Source organism: Tamandua tetradactyla, chromosome 20, assembly GCF_023851605.1.
Source record: "Tamandua tetradactyla isolate mTamTet1 chromosome 20, mTamTet1.pri, whole genome shotgun sequence".
Classification (NCBI taxonomy): domain Eukaryota; kingdom Metazoa; phylum Chordata; class Mammalia; order Pilosa; family Myrmecophagidae; genus Tamandua; species Tamandua tetradactyla.
The window spans coordinates 24,064,288-24,087,104 of NC_135346.1; the positions used below are offsets into that span (position 1 = coordinate 24,064,288).

General features: G+C 39.1%; 2 pseudogenes; one reads left to right on the forward strand and one right to left on the reverse strand.

Annotated features, from left to right (window-relative positions):
• Window positions 1-4,663, reverse strand: part of LOC143664299 (cytoplasmic aconitate hydratase pseudogene) — a 41,100-nt pseudogene extending 36,437 nt beyond the window's left edge.
• A 620-nt stretch (window positions 4,664-5,283) lies between these two features.
• LOC143664490 (mortality factor 4-like protein 1 pseudogene) lies at window positions 5,284-6,034 on the forward strand (annotated as a pseudogene).
• Window positions 6,035-22,817: the final 16,783 nt, after the last annotated feature.

Consider the following 22,817-nt stretch of genomic DNA (forward strand, 5'->3'; position numbering starts at 1 on the left):
GAATGTGTAATGTGGATGAGTTCAACTAAAGTCAGTTATTATTATTTGTATAATCATTAGCTACTACCCCAAAGCTACTCTTCTCTTTGGACTGTGGAATAACTGTTATATGTTATAATAGGATTTTCACAACCTGATATTTTCTATTTCATATTTCTTAAAAATGAGTATCCGTTCAGTAGGTCCAGCTGGAGACCACAGTGCATCCCTGAGACCACCAGAAGTTATCACCTCCTGGTTAGGTCTGAGCAGAAAAACAACAACACTAACCTCACCCCTACTTGCAAACTGCCCTTGGCGAGTTTCCCAAGAGAGACAGCACAGGGCAGAATGGTTAAGAATCCAGGCACAGCATTCATGCAGAAATTCTGCTGGCTCCTACCTCTCTACCCCCTGCAGAACTGAGCATGAAACCATCTCTTATGAGCCCCATCTGGTACTGATCATCCCATTTCCTGTCCTTTGAGTGCTCATGAACACTGTGAGTGCTGTATGAATTTATGCTTGCAGAGGGCTCTTTGCATGAGCTTTGCCTTTTGAAAAGAGGGCCTCTTTCGTCCTTGTGGCTTCCACAGAGGTTAAGGGCAATGGCTTTGCAGTCAGTTAGATCTGGATTCAAATACCCAGTGTACCCCTTAGTATCTAGGTTACTGAACTTTGCTTTTCTCGTGAATGGGGAGCTGACACGTGGAGTTAAATAGAGGTTGGCACATAATAATCACTCAATAATATTGGTGCACAGATTAAGAAGTGGTTTAGAACTTTGTGATCGACCTCTTTTATTCAGTGTACGGGCAGATGAGTAATAAAATAAAGACATGCATGAAGAAAAGAAAGAAAGAATGGGTTATAGAGCCAGATTGCCTAGGTTTAAATCAGAAATCTTTCCTTTGCTAGGTGAGTCCCTGATCGCACATGCAACCTCTCTGTGTCTCAGTTTCCTCATTTTAAATTCATATAATGAGGTATCAAATTAATCAACACATGTAAAATGTGTTGTACATAATGCATAGTAAGTTCAATCAATACATTTTAGCGATTTTTATTATTATTGCTATTGTTATCAGAATTAATAGCAATTTACAATATTTGTTGAAATTTAGATTTTGATTATAGTAACTGGATGTATTTTGTAATATTACATTTTAAAATATGGGAGGGGGTGTGTGAATGTGCATACGTATATTGGGGAAATGTATTATTCTGCTGAGCCAGTCATTTTTCCATGGAAAGGTATTTTCCAGATTATTATAAACGCATATATCTGAATAAGGCAAGAAACACTGGTCAATTATCCACTGCATTTTAAATGTATTCTTCCTTGAAAATAGGTTTAATCTTATTCAAATTAGAAATGTTCTGCGTCTCCTTCCCAAACCATTCCCAAACAAAGGTCTCCTCTAGGCAAATGTAAAATTATCTGGGGAAAATTTTTGAAGATAAGAAAATAAAACTTCACATTTCTACTTATGTCCCTCTATCAATAGGTTCATAATTAAATAATTTCAACTTTAGACCTATCTATGAAGTGTTCAGATCATTCCCTTTGAAGGAAAAGGGGGAAGGATGGAGTATCACAATCACTCTGATGATTTGAGGTGTGAAAAGTTCTTAAGTCAGTTAACACTGGTATGATAGACGAAGGAAAATGTGCCTCAATAAATCCATTGAACAAAGTATAGCAGGGAGTACATTGAAAGGGGTAGGGGATGCCTTCCAAGAAGACTTATTTGATTGAACACTAACAGACCAAGAGTGAAAATCAACACCTTGTGATCAGTAAGTTCAAAGAGGGGCTTGAGTCTCTCTTTCTGGCAGTACTAACAATCTCACCATTCCAGCCTCCAAATTCTAGAAAAAAATAAAAAGAGTAACAAAAAACAGATAATCTAGAAACTTCTGATGTTATGCCTGGAGGAAGGACAACCAAACTCCAGTGCTCACTTGCCAAGTCCGGCAAGTCAGCACCCTGTGGTAAAGGCAGGGAGGGAGGGAGGGGTCTTCCCCAGAGGCTCAGCAGTTGGGGTAATGTGATTTTCCTCCAGGGAGCAGCAGGACACATGGGTCTCCTGAGAGACGAGGACCTACCTGGCGTGTTGTGGATCATGTAGCTGAGGATGCCCTCGTGGTGGAAATAAGTGAGCTCTACGACAGTGTCAGACCCCATGACAGCCTGGAAGGTCTTCCCAGCAGCTTGACCTGGTATGAGGTTTTCTGGAATGATGATAGTAGATCACTGCCATCCTGTGAGTCTCAGGGTATCTTCATTCTCTCCGGGGAGATATTCAAGAGGGATCACCCCCATTCCAACCAGGTTACTTTGGTGAATGCGCTTATGACTCTCGGCCAGGACACCTTTGATTCCCAGCAGGAAAGGGCACTTGGCTGCCCAGTCGCCGGAGCTGCCTGAGCCATACTTTATATAGGTCAGAAGGATTAGGTGAAGGACTGCCTGCTGGGACCACTCGGCAGCACCAAACACATCAAGAATTTCTCCCGAAGGCAGGTGTATAGTCTGTGGTGCCTGCTTCTTAAAAAATTTGTTTAACAAGCACACATTGGCAATCACCCCCCTGTGCCATGATGGTGTCATTGCCTCGGCCATAGGAGCCGAGCTCTGGTGGAGTCAGGCCTTTGTCAGTTAAGTAGTGAGCAGCAGGGCTGTCTTGCAATACTTCCAGCCATAGAGATGTGGTCAGTTGTTACCAAATCTCCCAAATTTAAGAGCCCATAAGCATCCACAATAGATCCAAAGTCAAGTTCTCAAAAAAAAAAAAAGAGTGGTAGCAATTTAATGTATGTAGAGTTGGGATTTCAGTAACACAGCTTATCTGATAGCGCTGCTAAGGCATTCCCGCTTTCACTCACAGTTTTTATTTTCTGATAGACCTCCTTAGACACCCTAGGGATGCTTACGCTCCACCACCTGGATATCATCTCTAGTTGGCCAGATGTCTTTCAGAAATACCTGTTGACCCTTTGCATTTACCCCTAATGGCTCTTGCTCAAGGTTCATCCTGAAGGTCCCAGCAACTGCATATGCTATTACTAAGGGAAGTGAAGCTAAATAGTTGGTTCAAGTGTCAGGATGGACTCGATCCAAATGTCTGTTTCCAGATAGTACCCCATCGTCTACAAGGTCTGCCAGTGTGATGGCTTCTACCCCAGGTTCTGGTACAGGATGACTGTTATCAATGCAGGCCATGCAGCTGTAGCCCATGGTGTCAAACCCAAACTCGGACAGATATGGCATGTCTCCACTTTCTGGTAGATAGTGGTAACCACACCACTTCTAGGGGACAGGCTCATTTAGATGTAAGGCTTCACATGCAGGCCAGCAGCCACAGCTTTCGTTGCTAACACTCCTGCTCCAAATGTCCAGAGAGATTACTGGTGCTGTGCAGCTGGTAATGGCAGCAGGCAACAGGACCATGAGCCAGTGTGAATTCATTACTATTATTACAGTAAATGTCTTATGGTCACTATGATGGTTTGGAGCAATCTGGAATCCTTTAATCCCTTGCTTGGCTCCAAGGCAGCTCTCAAAGTCCTTTATCATGTCAAACACATTAGCTTTGTCCTGAGGCCTTTAGGGTCCACTGCAGCAGGCACAACCTGGGTCAAGTCTGTAGCATGGGAGGTATCACTGAAATCTTGAAACATTCCTACAGCCTGAAGAGACTTTTCAATATGCTTAACTTTTTCTTCATCATGACCTGTCTGCAACAGGTACATCAACTGGAAAAAGGCAGCAGTCGCTCCATATTCTGGGTATATGCTGGCAATTGTAGCTCAGTTAGCAGATGGACAGCTGGGTAAAGGCCCATAGAACTCGACAAGTTTGCCTTCTACCCAAGCCTGGCAGAGGTGCTTGGTGATGGTGAGCACAATGTTGGTGGATGTTACCAGGAGGTAGGATTTCCCATCAGCCTGTAGCCAGTTACCTGGAGAAGCACCATGCTGATTGGCTGGTCTAGTATGAGAGCTTCTGCTTCGATGACACCCATAAGCCAACCAAGAACTCCTAGTCCATTGGTCACAGTAGTATGCAAATCCCTGCCTACAAGCTGTCTGGGTAATACTATCCATCCTGATCAAATACCACTCTGGCCAAGTACTCGAAATTCACCCTGTGGATGATTCCTGAGCCAGGGGGTAGAATCCTTAGGTTGCAAAAAGCCAGGGAACCCCCACTTCAAAAATTAAAATTGTTCTCTATTTCTTTCAAATTCCATGTCTTGATTCTTCTGTAAACTGTCTGCCCTTCTCTTAAAATCAACTTGGGTGGAATGATCAATTATGAGATCAACTGGAGAGATAGGGTTTATTTTCTCTGGATCACCTCCTAACTTTTTCACATTTCAAGCATTGCAACAAAGACAACCACAGCTGGCACGCCTGTGAGGTCCTGCAGGATGACATGGGTAAGATTAAATGGTAGTCTATGTTCTTATGCTGCAAGACATTCCAATTTAGGATATTTCCCTGTGACTTTTCTTCACCAAAAGTTCATCACAACTCCTAATGGCTGCCTCTAGGAGAACTCTGATAGAAAATGGTATGCATCCATATCTTGGGTCTTCCAATTTATTCAAATTGAAGATTTTTTTTCTGGTTTTACAGGATCCAGTGGCTCAGCAATGTGTGTGAAAGGGTTGCTCATGATTACTGATGGAAACGTATCCCATGGACTGCACAGCTGGGGTACTGTGACATACACACCACCACAGATGTGCTGGGTGTGCTCCTCTAATTTAAATTTTAACTGGGGAAATCTGATAGGCAGCTTTAACGCAGATATCTCATAGTGATGTCAATCAATCAATCGGTCACACTTCTGGCAATAGCCTGCCACCTCCAAAACATATACTATCCCTGTCATTTCTTTTCTTTACCCCATATAAGGTCTTAAACTTATGTAGTCCATTGAAACATGAATTAAAGAAGCAATGGATATCTTGAAACAGTCCAGTAATAAATCTAATTATAAAAATTAGCTTAGCTTTTGGAGTTGGGTGGGGTAGAGACTAGGAGGTGGTAGTCGGGGGGGGTGGGGTGGGAGAAGGAGGAGGCAGCGGTGAATCACTTATAAATGCACCAAGGCAGGACCGGAAGCGTAAATTCCAGGAAGGTGGGCGAGTGCTGTGCTTTCACGGGCCTCTGCATTATGAAACAAAGCGTGCCATGAAGGACAAACAAGTGACACACTTTATACATTATGGTGGTTGGAATAAAAACTGGGATTCCAGAAAGCAGAGTTTTCAAATGCATGGACACCAATCTGCAGAAACAGAGAGAACTTCAAAAAGCCAATCAGGAGCAATATGCAGAGGGGAAGATGAGAGGGGCTGCCCCAGGAAAGGAGACATCTGGTCTGCAGCAGAATAATGCTGAAGTGAAAACAAAAAAGAACAAACAGAAAAGACCTGGAAACGGAGATGGTGGCAGTGCCAGTGAGACACCTCAGCCTCCTGGGAAGAAAAGGGCCTGAGTGTATCCCGCTGTTGAAAATGAAGGAACGTGGATGAACAAAGTTGAAGTTAAAGATTCCTGTAGGATTAAAACCATGGCTTGTTGATCACTGGGACTTAATGACAGGCCAAAGCAGCACTTTTATCTTCCTGCCAAGAAGAATGTGGATTCCACTCTAGAGGATTATGCAAATTACAACAAATCTTGAGGGAAAAAAGAGATAATAAGGATATGCTGTTAATGAAGTTGTGGCAGGGATAAAGGAATACTTCAAGGTAATGTGGAGCACTCAGCTACTCTACAAATCTGAGAGATCACAGTTTGCTGAGATCCTGGCAGCTCATCCTTATGTACCATGTCCCAGGTGTGTGGAGCACCACACCTACTGATATGATTTGTATGGATTGGAGCAATGCTGGCCTATACACCTCTGGATGAGAAGAGCCTTGCTTTGTTACTGAACTATCTTCATGATTTCCTAAAGTATCAGGCAAGGAATTCTGGGACTTTGTTTAGTGCCAGTGAAGTGTCTCCTCCTGAGTCCCATCGGAAAGCTGTGTGAGACCGCTGACACTCACGTTTGAATCTCTGTTAACACATTTTTGTTCCTAGTCCTTGTCTTGGACAAATGATGCACTTTGAAAATGTTAGTGTATAACAGAATTGATGTATGTTTGTTTTCTGTTTAATTTTTTTTTTTTTTGCATGGGCAGGCACTGGGAATCGAACCCGGGTCTCGGGCATGGAAGGCGAGAACTCTGCCTGCTGAGCCACCGTGGTCCATGCTCTGTTCAATTTTAAACAGAAAATAAAAGGGGGTTATGCTCCTTTTTTCTTTTTCATTACAAAATTGCTACCAGTGTATTCAGTGATGCACAACAGAGAGACATGCTGTGGAGTGTTTTATGGCCTAATTGAAAAAGCTGCTTTTGAATGCTAGTGGTTCTATTCCTTCCACACAACACACTTTCATGTGTTAATTCTCTACGACAAAATGCTCTGATTACTGCCAAAGGCCCAATTCAGTGCATATAACTGAACACACTCATCCATTTGTGCTCTTTTTTCCTTTTCTTTCTTTCTTTTTTTTTTTTTTTGGTGCTTAAAGTAAACAAAATCCTTTGAAAGGCATTCACGTTGCTGCGTAGGCATTTTATCTTTCTCAGATTGTTGGAGAATGGTGGCTCATCTCATGGCTTTTGTGTTTGGTCTAATGCACGTTTTAACATGATAGACCAATGCGTTATGCAGCTACAGTTTTCTGGAAAAGTCACTCTTTCAGGAATTGTTTTTCAGAGCGTCAATAAATTTTTTCCTTGAATTTCAAAAAAAATCAACTTAGCTTTTAATTCCCCACTTGGAGATAAAATATTTTGATTCAGATATTGCTAGATACTTTGTAAAGGTAAAACAAAATTTATTTTATAATTTATTCAAAAAGAATAGAAAAAAACTAACAACTCTAGAATTGCTGAGTTGAAGCAGTGAATTGATTTTCTAGAATTCTCGTTTTCTAGAATTTATAATTTTTTTAACAATTTTGAGGTGTTTATCAATATTATATGGAAATAAAATTATCCCTTCAAGTTTTTTGAAATGTATCACATGGTTCTTTGTACCAGTGACCTTAAATTTTTATAAGGTTTTCCTATTTAAGAAGAATATAATTGTATGGTATCATATATTATGTGCAAATCAGTTAAATGAATTACTATTTAATTAATACGCAAAGTTAATATTAAGACATTAAAACCTGCTTATCATAGTCAACATTTTATAATCACACAAATGCTAAACTCAAAGTTTATATCAACTCAGAGTTGTTAGTTGCTCAAAATGATCACTTATGAATGGCACGTCTATGTTCAAATGGAATTAATTGTGTCCATGGCGGCTTATTCACTCCAGATGTTTTCTGATCTCATGTTATAGCATTTCCATTCTCATGTAATCGTTTACATCCATATATGCAAACTCCCTCTGATGAATTTCTCTTCTTGGCACGTGATATTGAATTTTAATTTTTGTTTTTCCTTAAATAACATTATATTGAAAGCAAGGTTTTACATTTAAAATGTCCATTAAATGTCATATTTTTTGCTTTCCTTTGATTTTTTTTTTTTGTTATTAGAAGGGTAAGTCTTCAACTGTACTATTGAGTAATCATTTCTATTGCTATATGTATGTATGTGTATGTTGAGTTTACATATTTGAAGTATTTTGATATTTCAAATATTTAAAAATAATTTCAATGTTTATAATAAAAATTCCATTGCATTTGAAAAAAAAGAAATGGTTTAGATAATTCACTTTGGACATCTGGAAAAGCTACAGTCAGTTGTGATGATTTTATTCTTTCTTTTAGGATATAATTCTGGAAAAAGAGAGCTTCTTTCCCCATTATCCTTATATATGATTATATTTGTTTAGAACCTATGTAAGGTAATCAAACTCTAAAACTCCAATGCCACTTTAGCTGTTGGGAATAATCTTGTAATCTCTTAAATTTACAAAATAACTTTGATTGTCACTTTTTGACAAAACCAAGGAGCTTCAATTCTGTCCCTCTTTGTAAAGGAATGAAATTATGTAGGCAAACAGTATCATTTGCAAGAGGGACTCAAAAAGAAATTTTAAGACTTATTTTGTCAGCAAAATAATTCTTTTTTTTCTTCGTTGAAATTCTACAACCACTTTTCATGTGTTCTCCCAGTCCATTTCCTTACCCCCCCACCCCCACCACACACACCTTTTTCTTAAAATGGCTTCTTTCCAGTCTGTGGGAGAAATACTATAATATTGGTGACAGCCTTTCTTAGCTGCTGAGAAATTTAGTGCCTTGGAAAATGGCTAAATCTTCCACTGAGCTGATGTATGGCTTTTCTGAAATATTTGAAAGTCACGTGTGTGTATGAAGAGGTTGTGATATGAATTCCGATTTTGCTCAAATCTTTGCCCATACTCTTTCCCTGAGTTTTTTACAGGCAGGCCTGGGCTGGCTAGTGAGTGTCACGAGTAGGGATGCGTCTGGGAATCCCAGAACTCTCAGCTTGAAAAGATCTCAGTATTATCTGGCATAACTCTCTAATTGCCTCAGTAATTTTTAAAATTGGGGGTAACATGGATTTCTTTATGAGGTTGAAGGAAACTGTGAAAAAAGTACATGTATGTGTGGACTTACATGTAAATTTTTTCAGTTTTAAAATTTTTTATTGTGACAATATATTGTCATTTTAGCCATTTTAAAGTATATAATTCAGTGACATAAATTACTCGGTTCACACACAATTTTGAATATGGTCCTGGGAGGGCTCACTGATGCATCCCCAGACTTCTAAGCGACAGAGCCTGCAGGCTAAACGCTCCTATGCAGATCCTGTGCCAGCCTGTCTTTAGGTAGTGAGAGCCCTGCTAGGCCATAGGTTATATAATAAACCCCTCTCTGGCCCTCTTCTTGCTCTATGCGCACAGTGGGGCAAAGCCTCTATAGAACACGAAGATGTGTCTGCCCAGAGCCCATGTCACTTATTCATTTCTAGGCCACTCTCTGGGTACCTAGGCCCTACTTCCTGAGCCTATTCCAAACTGCTTCTCAGAGTTTATTGTCTCAAGGGTGCACGATGTGACCAGAGTCTCACCTCTGGGTGTTTGTTCTATGTTGGGAAGGGTTGAAAGCTTGGATGTTCAGGATGTGATGTCTACACACATAACCCTAAGCTCCCTCACAGTACAGAATCGAGTCAGGTGAGGGGGATAAAAAGGAGGGGTTTGGACCTGGGGACCCCATTTGCACTCTTGTTCTCAACACAGCAAAGGGAAAGGGACTGGCTTTTGCACATCTGTTGCTTCTTTGTTCTTTACCCTCTCTCCTGGTTAATTCCTATTCAACCTTTAAGCCATAGTTAATCATCAAAAAGGCATTCCCTGGCTCTTGATTTTAATTAGTCCTGGTTAATCCCCAGCACTGTATATTTTTCCTCATAGATTAAAAGTTATTTGCGTGATTATTTGTAATGTTTGTCTTACTTACAAATTGCTTTTTTGGTTATTTGTTTAAAGTCTGCCTTGTTCACTGCTGTATCCTCAACACTGAGCTTGGTGCCTGGTACACATCAATATCAATAAATATTTATGAAATGAATGAATGAATATTACCTTTGGGAGCATTATCTTCCGTATCCTAAGAAATGATCCTATTCTGGTTTTTGAATAGCAGGCTTCTTCCTTCTTAACCTTGCAGGACCTACGAGCCAGTGTGAATGTAGGATGGCCATGTGATATCAGTAAAATGGTAGGCCATTTGAGCTATTGGGTTCCCAGACCCTGGGTTGATTTCCTTTCCTCTAGTGGACTTTGGGAGATGCAGCCACTGTTGGAAAACGGCTGCAGAGTTACACTTCTTGCGTGTAATAAGGCAATACAAATGTAAGAACCACCACATAGCATCAAGTATCCTTTTTATACTGTGATCACTGATGAACACCCTGATGGAATAATCAAAGAAAAATTCAAAATCAAGTGCAGACAAAAGCAGTCAAAATCTGGCATAAAGTAGGAAAAAAAACAAGGGGAAATTTCTTATTTCAGTATTCCCCTAAAAAAATAAATAAATAAATAAAGGCAACCTGGCCCCCATAAAAAGTGAATACCCTGATTTCAACCCATTAGCAATTGAATAATGTCCCAATGACTCAGATCCTCTTTGCTCTGATTGAGAAAAGAATTGCCAAAGAACAAATATTATCTATATGACTAAATATTGTCTGGATGCTGTGGAACTGGTTAATCAGAAGAAGTTCAGCTAGATTTTCTAAAGATTTGATAGGACAGAATCAAGTTCAAGATTTTCTTTGTGGAATCACAGGGAGAAGGTGAGTCCGCGGAGTGAGTACATGGGCATTAGTAGTCACAGTTACAGTGTATTGGTTGTTTACTATGTGCCAGGACTTCTGCTGAAGGCTCTGTATTCACCATCTCATTTTTAAACAGAATCCTGAGATAGGAATATTATCATCCCATTTTACAAATGAGGAAACAGAAGCTCAGAAAGGTTTGTAGATAATTTGCCCAGTGTCACATTACTAATAAGTGGCAAAACTGAGACATAAGCCTACATTTTTAGCAGTTCAAAACCTTGTTAATGAGAGATGGGGCAAGACAGTGGCATAGCGAGGTGCAGAATTTAGTTTGTTCACCAGAGTAGCTAATACGCAGTCAGGAGTGGCACAGAACACCTGCTGGGGGAGCATCAGCGACCAGACACACAGCGCACAGCAGCCTGGACCAGGCAGAACCGCTGAGACCCCACACAGAGCTGCAAGTCTCCTGAGCTGTGGAGGCTGGGGCCCCTCCCCCAGGGGCAGGGCTGCCTGGTTTCCAGAGGGGAAAGACTTTACTAGTAGCAATGGTTAGCTCAACCAAGCTCCACTTGTGGAATTAATTAACAAATGCTGGCTACTGAAAACAGACTTCTAGCACAGATAAGCCTGGAATAAGCACTAATGGAACTAGGGTTTTTGACCCATCAGAGAGGGGGCAGGACTGATGTAAAAAACAAAAACAAAACAAACCCAGAGGGTTTTTGGGCTGGACCTTGAGAAAAGAGGCACATAAAAACCTGGCGATACACAGAGTCATGTACCAATTCAAGCTCTTGATTGACAAACCTGAGAGGCAGAGGTACGGCTCAGAAAAGGTCTTTTTTTTTTTTTATTTTGGCTTTGTTCAGCTCTTCAACAGCTCATTAGATAGAACTAGAAGCATTCTCAGGCTCCAGCACTGACCCCAGCAAGGGCAGAATTAAGCTTGTCTGAGAGACAAAGTAACTAGTCAGGCAAAAGCAGTTAATTCCCTAAAGGATGTATCTTCCCTAAGTGAAAGGCAGGACCCAGCTCAAGTGGAATCCCTCCTTTAAGGAATTCAGACCCCAGGAACTGGAAAACTGAAGCAATTAAAGCCATCATACTACCTCACCTCTGTCTCAACCACACCCAGGCAGGGAGAGGCTGTTGAAATTAAAGGCACCACAATATTTTAAGCTACTGGGAAGCCCCAGGCAGACAAGCACCACATACTGGGCTGGAAAAACAGAGAGACTAGAGGCTTCATAGGAAAGTCTGACAACCTGCTGAGTCTCACCCTCAGGGAAAACTGATGCTGGCTATTCTTTCCTCCTGAGATGTGGGCCTATCTGGTCTGGAAAAATCTGACTGGGGTAATGTCTGAGGATACCCTCTTCAAAAAAAAGGGCTCCATATAGGAAGGACAAGAAATGGAAAAACAAGAACAGAAAAATTCTGATCAGTTTAACAGAGCCTATGTAGAGATGTGGAATAAGGTGAACTGATGTCAAACAAAAGATAGAGAACAAAGCTATCCAGCAAGAAAACCCTAGATAAAAGAGTGAAAATAATCTCCAGATAAGCTAATTAAGGAAATTAAATGCCTAGCCACCAGCGAAAAATAATGTGCCATACTAGGAAAATTGAATATATGGCCTACTCAAAGGAACAAACCAACACTTAAAATGAGATACAGGAGTGGAAACAACTAATTCAAGATATTTGAACAGACATGGAAAATCTCATCAAAAATCAAATCACTGAGTTGAGGGAGGATAAAGAAGACAAAGGGTGAACTAAAAGAATAACTTAAAAATTTGAAAAAACAAATCACAGAACTTATAGGAGTGAAAGCACAATAGAAGAGATGAAAAAAAAAAGGAAACCTACAACAATAGATTTGAAGACGCAGAAGAAAGATTTAGTGAACTGGAGGACTGGGCATCTGAAATCAGACACATAAAAGAAAATAGAGGAAGAAGATGGAAAAATATGAACAGGATCTCAAGGAATTGAATGACAACATGAATGCATGAATATATGTGTTGTGGGTGTCCCAGAGGAGAAGAGAAGGGAAAAGGAGGAGAAAGACTAACGCAGGAAATAATCACTGAAAATTTCCCATCTCTTATGAAAGACAAAATTACAGATTCAAGAAGTACAGCATATCCCAAACATAATAGATCCAAACAGACATACTCCAAGACATTTACTAATCAGATTGTCAAATGTCAAAGACAAAGAGGCAATTTTGAAAGCAGCAAAAGAAAAGCAATCCATCACATAAAGGGAAGCACAACAAGACTATATTTGGATTTCTCAGTGGAAACCATGGAGGCAAGAAGGCAGTGATATGATATATTTAAGCCTATAAAAGAGGAAAACTGCCAAGCAAGAATTCTATATCCAGCAAAATCATCCTTCAAAAATGAGAGGGAGGGCAGGCCACGGTGGCTCAGCAGGCAGAGTTCTCACCTACCATGCCAGAGACCTGGGTTTCTGGCATGCATTAGCCTGCATTAGCTGGAAAAAAAAAAAATGAAAGGGAGATTAAAATATTTTCATACAATCACTGCTGAGAGAATTTGTGACTATGAGACCATCTCTGCAAGAAATCAAGATAGGAAAGGCAGGAGAGAGAGGTCTGGAGAAGAGTGTAGAAATGAAGACCATCAGTAAAGGTAAAAAAGGGGGAGAAAAGGGGGTGCAAGAGTAGTTCAGTGGTAGAATTCTCGCCTGCCATGTGGGAGACCCAAGTTTGATATCCGGGTTCATGCACTTCCAAAAAACAAACAAGGAAAACAAACAAAAATTCAGCAAATGATGCTGCAATAACAGGATACTCACATGGAAAAAATATTGAAATGTGATTTTGCCATACAGCATACAAAAACAGAGGAGGAAAATTAGATATGACATATAAAATCCAAAAGACAAAATGGTAGAAGAAAGTACTGCCTTTACATGATAACATTAAATGTTAATGCATTAAATTACCCAATCAAAAGCCATAGAGTGGAAGAATGGATTTAAAAAATAGGGCCCATCTTTGTGCAGTCTACAGGAGACTCATTTTAGACTCAAGGACAAAAATAGTTTGAAAGCGAAAGGTTGGGAAAAGACACTTCATGTAAATAAAAATCAGAAAAGAGTAGGAGTAGCTACACTAATATCTGACAAATTAGACTTCAAATGTAAAACAATTAAAAGAGACAAGGAAATTCACTATGTATTAATAAAAGCAACAATACAAGAAGAAGACTTAAAATTCATAAATATTTATGCACTGAGTCAGAGTGCTGAAAAGTACATAAAGCAAACAATGACAACACTGAAGGGAGAAATAGTCACCTCTACTACAATAGTTGGAGACTTCAATTCCCCACTCTCATCAATAGATAGAACATCTACACAGAGGATCAATAAAGAAACAGAGAATTTGAATAATACAATAAATGAACTAGACCTAACAGACATTTAAAGAACATTACACCCCACAACAGCAGGATATACACTTTCTCCAAGTGTTCATGAATGATTCTCAAGAATAGACCAAAGCAAGTCTCAATAAATTTTAAAAGATTGAAATCATACAAAACACTTTTGTGGATCAAAATGGAATGAAGTTGGAAATCAGTAACAGGCAGAACACAGAAAATTAACAAGTATATGGGGCTAAACAACATACTCTTAAACAAACAGTGGGTCAAGGAAGAAATCAGAAGAGAAATCAGTAAATATCTTGAGGCCAATGAAAATGAAAACAACATATTAAAATTTATGGGATGTAGCAAAAGCAAGGATAAGAGGGAAATTTACTGTCTTAAATCCCTATATTAAAAAAGAAGAAAGAGCAAAAATCTAGGAGTTAACTGTTCACTTGGAAAAGCTAGATAAAGAACAGCAAGTAACCCCAAAGCAAAGAAAAGGAAAGAAAAAAATTAAGTTTAAAACAGAAATAAATGAAATTGAGATCATGAAAGCAATCAAGAAAATCAACAAACCAGAAATTGGTTTGTGGAGAAAATCAATAAAATCTATGGACCCTTAGCTAAGCTGACAAAAGAGAGGAAGAGAGGGAGGCAGGGGGTGGAGAGGGAGAGAGAGAGAGAGAGAGATGCAAATAAATAAAATCAGAAATGGAAGAGAAGACATAACGATTGACCTTGCAGAAATAAAGAGGTAATGAGTGGATACTATGAACAACTATATGCTAATTAAGATGAAATGGATGAATTCCTAGAAAAGCATGAACAACCAACACTGACTCGAGAAAAAACTAGATGACCTCAACAAACCAATCACAAGTAAAGAGATTCAATCAGTCATCAAGAAGACCCCTTAAAAGAAAAGTCTAGGACCAGATGACTTCCCGTGTGAATTCTTCTAAACATTCAACAAAGAATTAGTACCAATCCTGCTCAAACTATTCAAAAAAAATTGAAGAGGAGGGAAAGCTACCTAACTCATTCTATGAAGCAAACATTACCCTCATACTAAAGCCAGACAAGGATACTACAAGAAAAGAAAATTATAGATCAATCTTTTTAGTGTTTATAGATGCAAAAATCCTCAACAAAATACTTGCAAATCAAATCCAGCAGCGCATTAAAAGAATTATACACCATGACCAAGTAGGATTTATTCCAGGTATGCAAGGCTGGTTCAACATAAGAAAATCAATTAATGCAATACACCATATCAGCAAATCAAAGCGGAAAACCACGTGATCTTCTGATAGATGCAGAAAAGGCATTTGACAAAATTCAACATTCTTTCTTCATAAAAACACTTCAAAGGATAGAATAGAAGGATCTTCCTCAACATGATAAAGGGAATATATGAAAAACCCATAGCTAACATCATCCACAATGGGGAAAGACTGAAAGTTTTCCCTGTAAGATCAGGAACAAGACAAGTGTGCCCTCTATCATCACTGTTGTCCAACATTGTGGTGCAAGTTCTACCTAGAGAAATTAGACAAGAAAAAGAAATAAAAGGCATCCAAATTGGAAAGGAAGAAGTAAAACTCTCACTGTTCACAGATGACAGGATATTATATTAAAAAAAATCCCAAAAAATCCACAGCAAACCTACTAGAGCTAATAAATGAGTACAGCAAAGTGGCAGGGAATAAGATCAAAAGCCAAAAATTAGTAGTGTCTATACAGTACTGATGAACAATCTGAGAAGGAAATCAAGACAAACATTCCATTTATAATAGTAGCCAAAAGAATAAAACATTTAGGAATAAATTTAACTAAGGATACAAAAGATCTATACACAGAAAACTGCAAGAAATTTCTAAAAGAAATCATGGAAGATCTAAATAAATGGAAGGGCATACCATGTACATGGATTCGAAGACTAAATATAGTTAAAACATCAATTCTACCTAAATTGATTTATATACTCAATGCAATACGAATTAAAATTTAAAAAACTTACTTTACAGAAATAGAAAAACCAATAACCACATATATTTGGAAGGGCAGGGTGCCTTGAATAGCTAAAAATACCTTGACAAATAAAAATGAAGTGGGAGGTCTCACACTAGCTGACTTTAAAGCATATTACAAAGCTACAGTGGTCAAAACAGCATGGTACTGTTGGTAAAAATTCAGAAATGAATACCATAATAGTACCTGATTGTAGCACAATAATGTAAATACACTGAATGAAGCTGATGTGAGTATGATTGAGGGAATAGTGCTGGGGGCACATATGAAACCAGAAAGAAAGAGAGGATAAAGACCGAGATGGTATAATTTAGGATTACCTAGAGTAGAGAATGATAGTGATTAAATGTACAAATAAAAAAATGGTTTTGCATGAGGGAGAACAAATGAATGTCAATATTGCAAGGTGTTAAAATGGATAATATGGGAAAAAGTACAATCAATGCAAGATAGCATCTATAGTCAATAGTAACACAGTAATATGCTTGCACTGAATGTATCAAAGTCATTATGCCAAAACTAAAGGTCGACAGGCGTGGGGCATGGGGGACAGGTACAGATTCTTTGTAGAAGAAAAGGAAATGTCTTCATATACATTACGGTGGCAAAGACATATCTATACAATTAGATTGGATTGTACAATGTATGAATAGAACTGTTTAAAAATGAGCAGAGACAAACAAGGGCCAGAGAAAATGTGGAGAAAGAGATGTACCTATTCACTGTTGGTAGGGAAAGTGAGATGCCATCTGCTTGGAGGACAGTGTGATGGTCCCACAGGCAGCCAGGGATGGGGCTGTGATATGATCCTGCACCCCCCCTGCTCAGTATATATCCAGAGGAACCAGGTGTGAGGACACGAATGGACATTTGCACACTTTTGTTTATGGTGGTAGTGTTCACGATTCACAGTGGATGGAGGTGGCCTAAGGGTACAATGACTGACGGAAGGAAGGGGGAGCTATGGTGTATACATATAATGGACTACTGAGTGGCTGCAAGAAGGAATGAAGTTTTGAGGCATGCAAGTAGGTGAATGAACCTTAAGGACTGTATGTTGAATGAAATGGCAGAAACAAAAAGACAAATTATCGCCATGCCTCACTCATATGGACTAACTATGATATAAAACTCAGTGAACTGAAGTCGAGAGCATGGATTATCAGGTTGGGATCTATTGTAAAGGGTCCCAGATTGTTAACTCTTACAACAGTCACTTATATTCAAGAAGTATAACTGTTATTTCTAAACTCTGAGAAACTGAGCTGTTTGTATATAACCTGGTCACTCACAGAAACTTCAGGTATTTATGTGACACCTGAGACTCAGAGTTAGAACACGGAAGCTATGAAAATCAGCAGTACCCCCATACAGGAACTGTTTAAAAAGTTGAAAAATGGATTAGATTTCAACTAGAGATATGAAGGAAGCTAATCTAGATAAGACTAAGGTAGATTAGAATACAGGGTAAGGGATGAGATCATCCATATTTTAAAACGTCAACTTCTCTGTGTGAGACCATATTTTGGGTGGTGCATCACCTAATTTAACTTGTATGGTCAGTTAAGTTGAACACCATAAGTACATGGAAATCTTGGATACATGAGAATTTGTTGGTTTGTCCAGTTTAATATGATGCCCCAATATGTCCCAAAGTAATCTGGACAGTAAATAAAGAAGTATTTGCAAAGTCCCCCTGAGAAGAAAAGAAGAAATATTCAACTTCTCCATTTGGAGAATTTCTGATATTCTCATAAGCAGTGGAGAAAATCAATTCAATTGGCTCAACCCTCAATCTCGGGGCTCACCCCATGAAACTTATTCCTGCAAAGCATAGGCTAAGCCTACTTAAAATTATGCCTAAAAATCATTCCTAGAGCACCTCTTTTCTTGCTCAGATGTGGTCTCTGTCTCTATGCCAACTTGGCAGGTGAACTCACTGCCTTCCCCACAACATGAACATGACTCCCGGGGTGTCAATCTCTCTGGAAATGTGGGACAGAACTCCTGGGATGAGCCGAGACCTGGCATCAAGGGACTGAGAAAGCCTTCTTGACCAAAAGGGTGAAGGCAGAAATGAGACAATATAAAGATTCAGTGGCTGAGAGATTTCAAACAGAGTTGAGAGGTTATCCTGGAGGTTATTCTTACCATTGTTTAGATATCCCTTTTTAGTTTACGGTGTATTGAAGTGGCTGGAGGGAAATACCTGAAACTGTTGAGTGGCATCCCAGCAGCCTTTGATTCTTGAAGACGAATGTATAAAGATATAACTTTTGCAATGTGATCATGTGATTGTGAAAACCTTGTGTCTGATGATCCTTTTATCCAGCGTATGGACAGATGAGTAAAAAAATATATGGATAAAAAAATAAATAATAGGGGAGGTTAAGGGGTAAAATAAATTGGGTAGTTGGAAATGTTAGTGGCCAATGAGAGGGAGGGGTAAGGGGCATGGGATATGTGAGTTTTTTCTATTTATTTATTTTTCTGGACTGATGAAGATGTTCTAAAAAATGATTATGGTGATGAACACCCAACTATGTGATGATATTGTGAGCTATTGATTGTCCACCATGTATGGACTATGGATGTGAAGATTTGTCAATAAAAATATTCTTTTAAAATAAACCTTAATAACAGTTTCATATGCTACTACCCAGTATATTAATATCACCTTATAAAACAGAAAGAGATCATTACAAGTCCATTCCTAATGAACAGGAGAAATGCTAGACTGGGACAGTCTTAAGGAGATGCATAATCTTGTTTATTTTCTCACACCAGACACCAAAGAAGACGTCATTGGAACCCTGCCATGCCAGCCTCCATTATGTAATTTTTAAAAGGCTATGACTGTGCTTGATTATCTATTCTTCAAAACAAACTACCCCAAAACACAGTGGCTTAAAACAACCATTTTATTTCACTAATGATTTTGTAGTTTGGGAATTTGGGAAGCATTTAGTTGGGTGATTTTCTTCTGAGACCCTGAATGTCACTTAAGAGAGCTAGAGCAGCCACTGCAAAAATGGCTTCTTTACACACATGCCTGGAATCTCAGTGTTCCTAGTTCTTTCTCTCTCTCACTCTCTCTCTTTCACTTTCCATGGCTCATCATGTTTGTTCATTGTCCAGGACCTCTTCATGTGGCTTGGCCTCTCATAGCGCAGTGGTCTTAAAATAGCTGGACTTCTTACTTGGTGGCCGACTTCTCCTAGAGCATTATTCCAAAAGCAATTGTTCCAAGAAACCCAGGTAGAAGCTTTGTTAGTTCCAGAATGTCACTTCTGCTGTACTTTTTTTTTTTTTTTTTTTTTTTGCTCAAGTAGGTCACTAAGGCAAGCTCAGCTTTAAAGGGTAGGAGCGGGGAAGGAATGGATTTCCCCTCTGAACAGGAGCATGTGAGTTCAGCAAGAAGGGATTCCATAGTGGCCATCTTGGAGACGATCTACCATAGGCTGTCTCCTAAAACCATTCTCATCTTACCAACATACACCCATAGGAATTTTATAAATCATTCACTTGTTTTGGGGAGGATAGTTCAGAATAAAGGCCTCTTAGTGGAAAACAAGAAAGGTAAATGACATTTAATAATCACTTCCTGCATGCCAGGATATGAGCAAGGTGTTTTACCTGCATGATTTCACATAATTCTTCAACTCTTAAAGAAGGTCTAATTATTTACAATGCTACTGAGGAAGAAACTGATGCTTGGAACATTTAAGTTATTTACCCAAAGGCACATAGGAAGTACAATCTCAGAATTAAATACTTATCTTCTGAATCCTAATGTTTGTGCCTTTAGTCACTACACAGATCACATAAAGATTTGTGGGAAAGGTGGGATCATGGCTGGGGTTAGACACAATGTCAGGCAAATTTGAATAAGGGCAGGAGGGAGAAAAGAAGGCAACAGTATGAGCACAGGCAAACAAGTGGGGACTGTCCTGCTCAACTGTCAAGGAGTGTGAGGAATGGAATTGGACAGACTGGCAAGGGACATGTTCTGGTGGCCATGAAATCCAGGCTGAGGAGACTGTCCCACTGAGACAGGATGGTCAGGAAGCCCATTCACTCAAGAAGAAGTCTTTATATCCAAGACTCAAGATCTTAAGTAACTGATTCTCTTTTCTTCTACTAACAAAAGTTTGCTTCAGCCATCTTTCTCCACAAACATAACTCACTTTCAGAAAGGAAGGAAAGATCAGAAAAAATCAATGAGTTGGGCCAAACAATGCCCCATTTCCACTCCAGAATAAAGGATTCCCTTTGTGTGTGAAAAACTCCATTTCTCCTTTTTTTTCTCAGAACTGACACCACTTAGGAGAGGAAAGGGAGCCATTAACTGGTGAGACAATTTTGAAGTCAATTCTTCACTTTGACACAAAGAGAAGATCTAATAAAGCAATGTCCTAGGTAGACATTTAAAATACCAAGCTTTTGTAAAAGTTCAAGATGAATCAGTCCAGATACATGATTTTGCAACATAAATTTTACTCGTTTATTAAAGTACAGTGGTTAAGAGTACTCACTTCAGAATTGGACCCACCTAGTTTGAGTCTAGCTCCATCACTTGCTAGATGGCTACTTTTGGATAAGTTACTTCCTTCTCAGAAACTCACTTGACTCATCTAAAAACTAGAAGAAGATTAATACCTAAAGGAGACAATGAGGAATTAATGAGACATTCAGATGAAATGTCTGTACAGGGCCTGGCTTATAGAAAGTGCTTGATGCAGATTAGCTATTAATATTCTAATATTCTCTCAGGTCTCAGGTTCCCAGATAATTTGACTTCAGAGTCTAGTGCTTGCTCCATTGCAGTTGATGCCAAAAATCTATTCATGAGACTCAAAGCTATCTGATACTCGGTCTCGTCACTGACCAGACGGGGGTACAAGAGGCGGTTGAGTTAAAACCTTTTCTGATATTTTAACATAATGATAAAGTATAATAGTGTCATCTCATGGGGCTATTTTCAAGGTTAAATTATATAAATCATGCAACAATGCTAGGCACAGATATGATTGTCATATAATAAACAGTTCATATATTATCAAGTATTATTATGCATTCAAATATTCATTGAGTGTCTTCTGTGCAGCAGAAAATGCTCTAGGGGTTTCTTTAAGACAGATGGGACTATGCCCATAAGATTTGCTCCTTGTAGCCATACAAAACCTATTATTTCAGCAAATGGCTAAAAGTATTGATGAAGTACATATTGTTTATACTTAGGGTCAAGGAAAACCCAGAGAGTGTGGTGATTGTGAGGGCCTGAGTCAATATCTGTGGTTCTAGTGGCCATTCCAAACCAGGAAAGGTGCTTATTATCCGGGAGATCCAAAATATGATGTAGGCAGAGGGAGAATTTAATTGAGGCTGAGGGAGAAAACAAAAAGATGACACATAAATAATGCCAGATGTCATGCAAATGAGAAGCTAGGATATTTAGGGAGCAAAGTGAACGCTGAGTCATGTCAGGTTGAAGACCACAATTGAGCACTGTGGTACCCACAGCATGGTGCAAGAGTGGGCCGGTTGGCCTACAGGAACCGTGTAGGACCAGATCCAAAATGAGATTTATACTTTCCAATAAATTTTAAGTCTCTCATTTTTTTGAATGAGGTTCAAGTTCAGATCTGGAAGACTGTGAAAACAAAAGTTTTAAGAAATAGATCCCCAAGCCATTTTTATCCTCAATTGTCACTTGCATAACAACTGGAGTATAAATTTGTTGGCCTTTAAAGCATAGGAATGCTTAGACCTATTTTATGCTAAGAAACAAGCCATATGGCATTAGAAGATTTAATTTAGATGCTGGTCACGGGTATGCATTTTCATTGGAATGCCTCTAGCAGTGTATTTGCTGACAGAGACTGTAAATGGATTAAAGAGGTAAGAGAGCCTGAATGATAAGGGTAGGTTAAGAGCAACACGGCTGCCCCACTCCCCTCCAACCTGCTCTGCTAGTTCTGCATACTAAACATTAGAGAGGGTGAAATGTCTGACTTTGAAATGACCTTGAATTAAATGCTCTTTGTAAGCACATAAAAAAGTCTTAAGTCAGAAATTTGTTGGTGCTCCCATAACAAAAGTGGAGGCTTCCCCTTGTAGTCACAGAGGGAGACCAATGCAAAATAGTCAGTTAAATAATCACTGATATGATTATATGAGATATAACAAATGCTCAAGTCAATCACTGCAGTAAAAAGAAAAATCCAAACCAGTTGCCTGGATTGAACAGATGAACCTACCATTTCATTGCCAAAGCTTTTGGCTTGTCAACTGATTAAGGCCAACCCCTTCATATTTCAGATATTTTACAGAACATGCATATTTTCCCCCTCGCGCCAACAAAACCTCCTGGCTTCATTTACCTACGTCTTCAGTCTTGATTCTGTCATCCATTGTTATAACTCCCTTACAAATTTACTTTGTTCCATTGTCCATCAAGCCCTTCTCCTCTGCTGGAAAAAACATCAACCCAGTTGAACGTCATCTGCCTTCTCCAGGCTTTCAGTTGAGTAGATGAATATTACCAGATAAACTCACAAACTGAGCTCTTTTCACTTTAGTTCTTGGTTTTATGCCTCCATGAGTTATTCAATGCACTCCAGTAAGCTTGCAGATTCTCCAGTAGATTTGATTTCCTATTTACTAAGAAGACTATTTCATGTCTTCTCCTGGGTCCTCATGTCTCCCACATTCTTTCTTCCACTGCTGACGAGCCCAGTTCATACTACAATTAGAAATTAGAAGTCACCAGGGAAAACTTCCTCACCTTTCAACAACAAAAGGACCTAACTGACCTACATTTGCAAGTATCTTCTCCTACTTCCCTCCAGTCACGGTGAGGTTAGAATCCTTCTTCTTATCAAAGTCAACCCTTCCTATGTGCTCCAGATTTCATCTCCCTTCCTTGCCTTAAGTTTGCTTCCTTTAGCAAACAAACAAGCCCCAATACCTTTAATCATAAAATCAACGAATAATAAACTCCAAAACTTTCTCTTGAACCCACATATTCTTCCAGACTTGACCC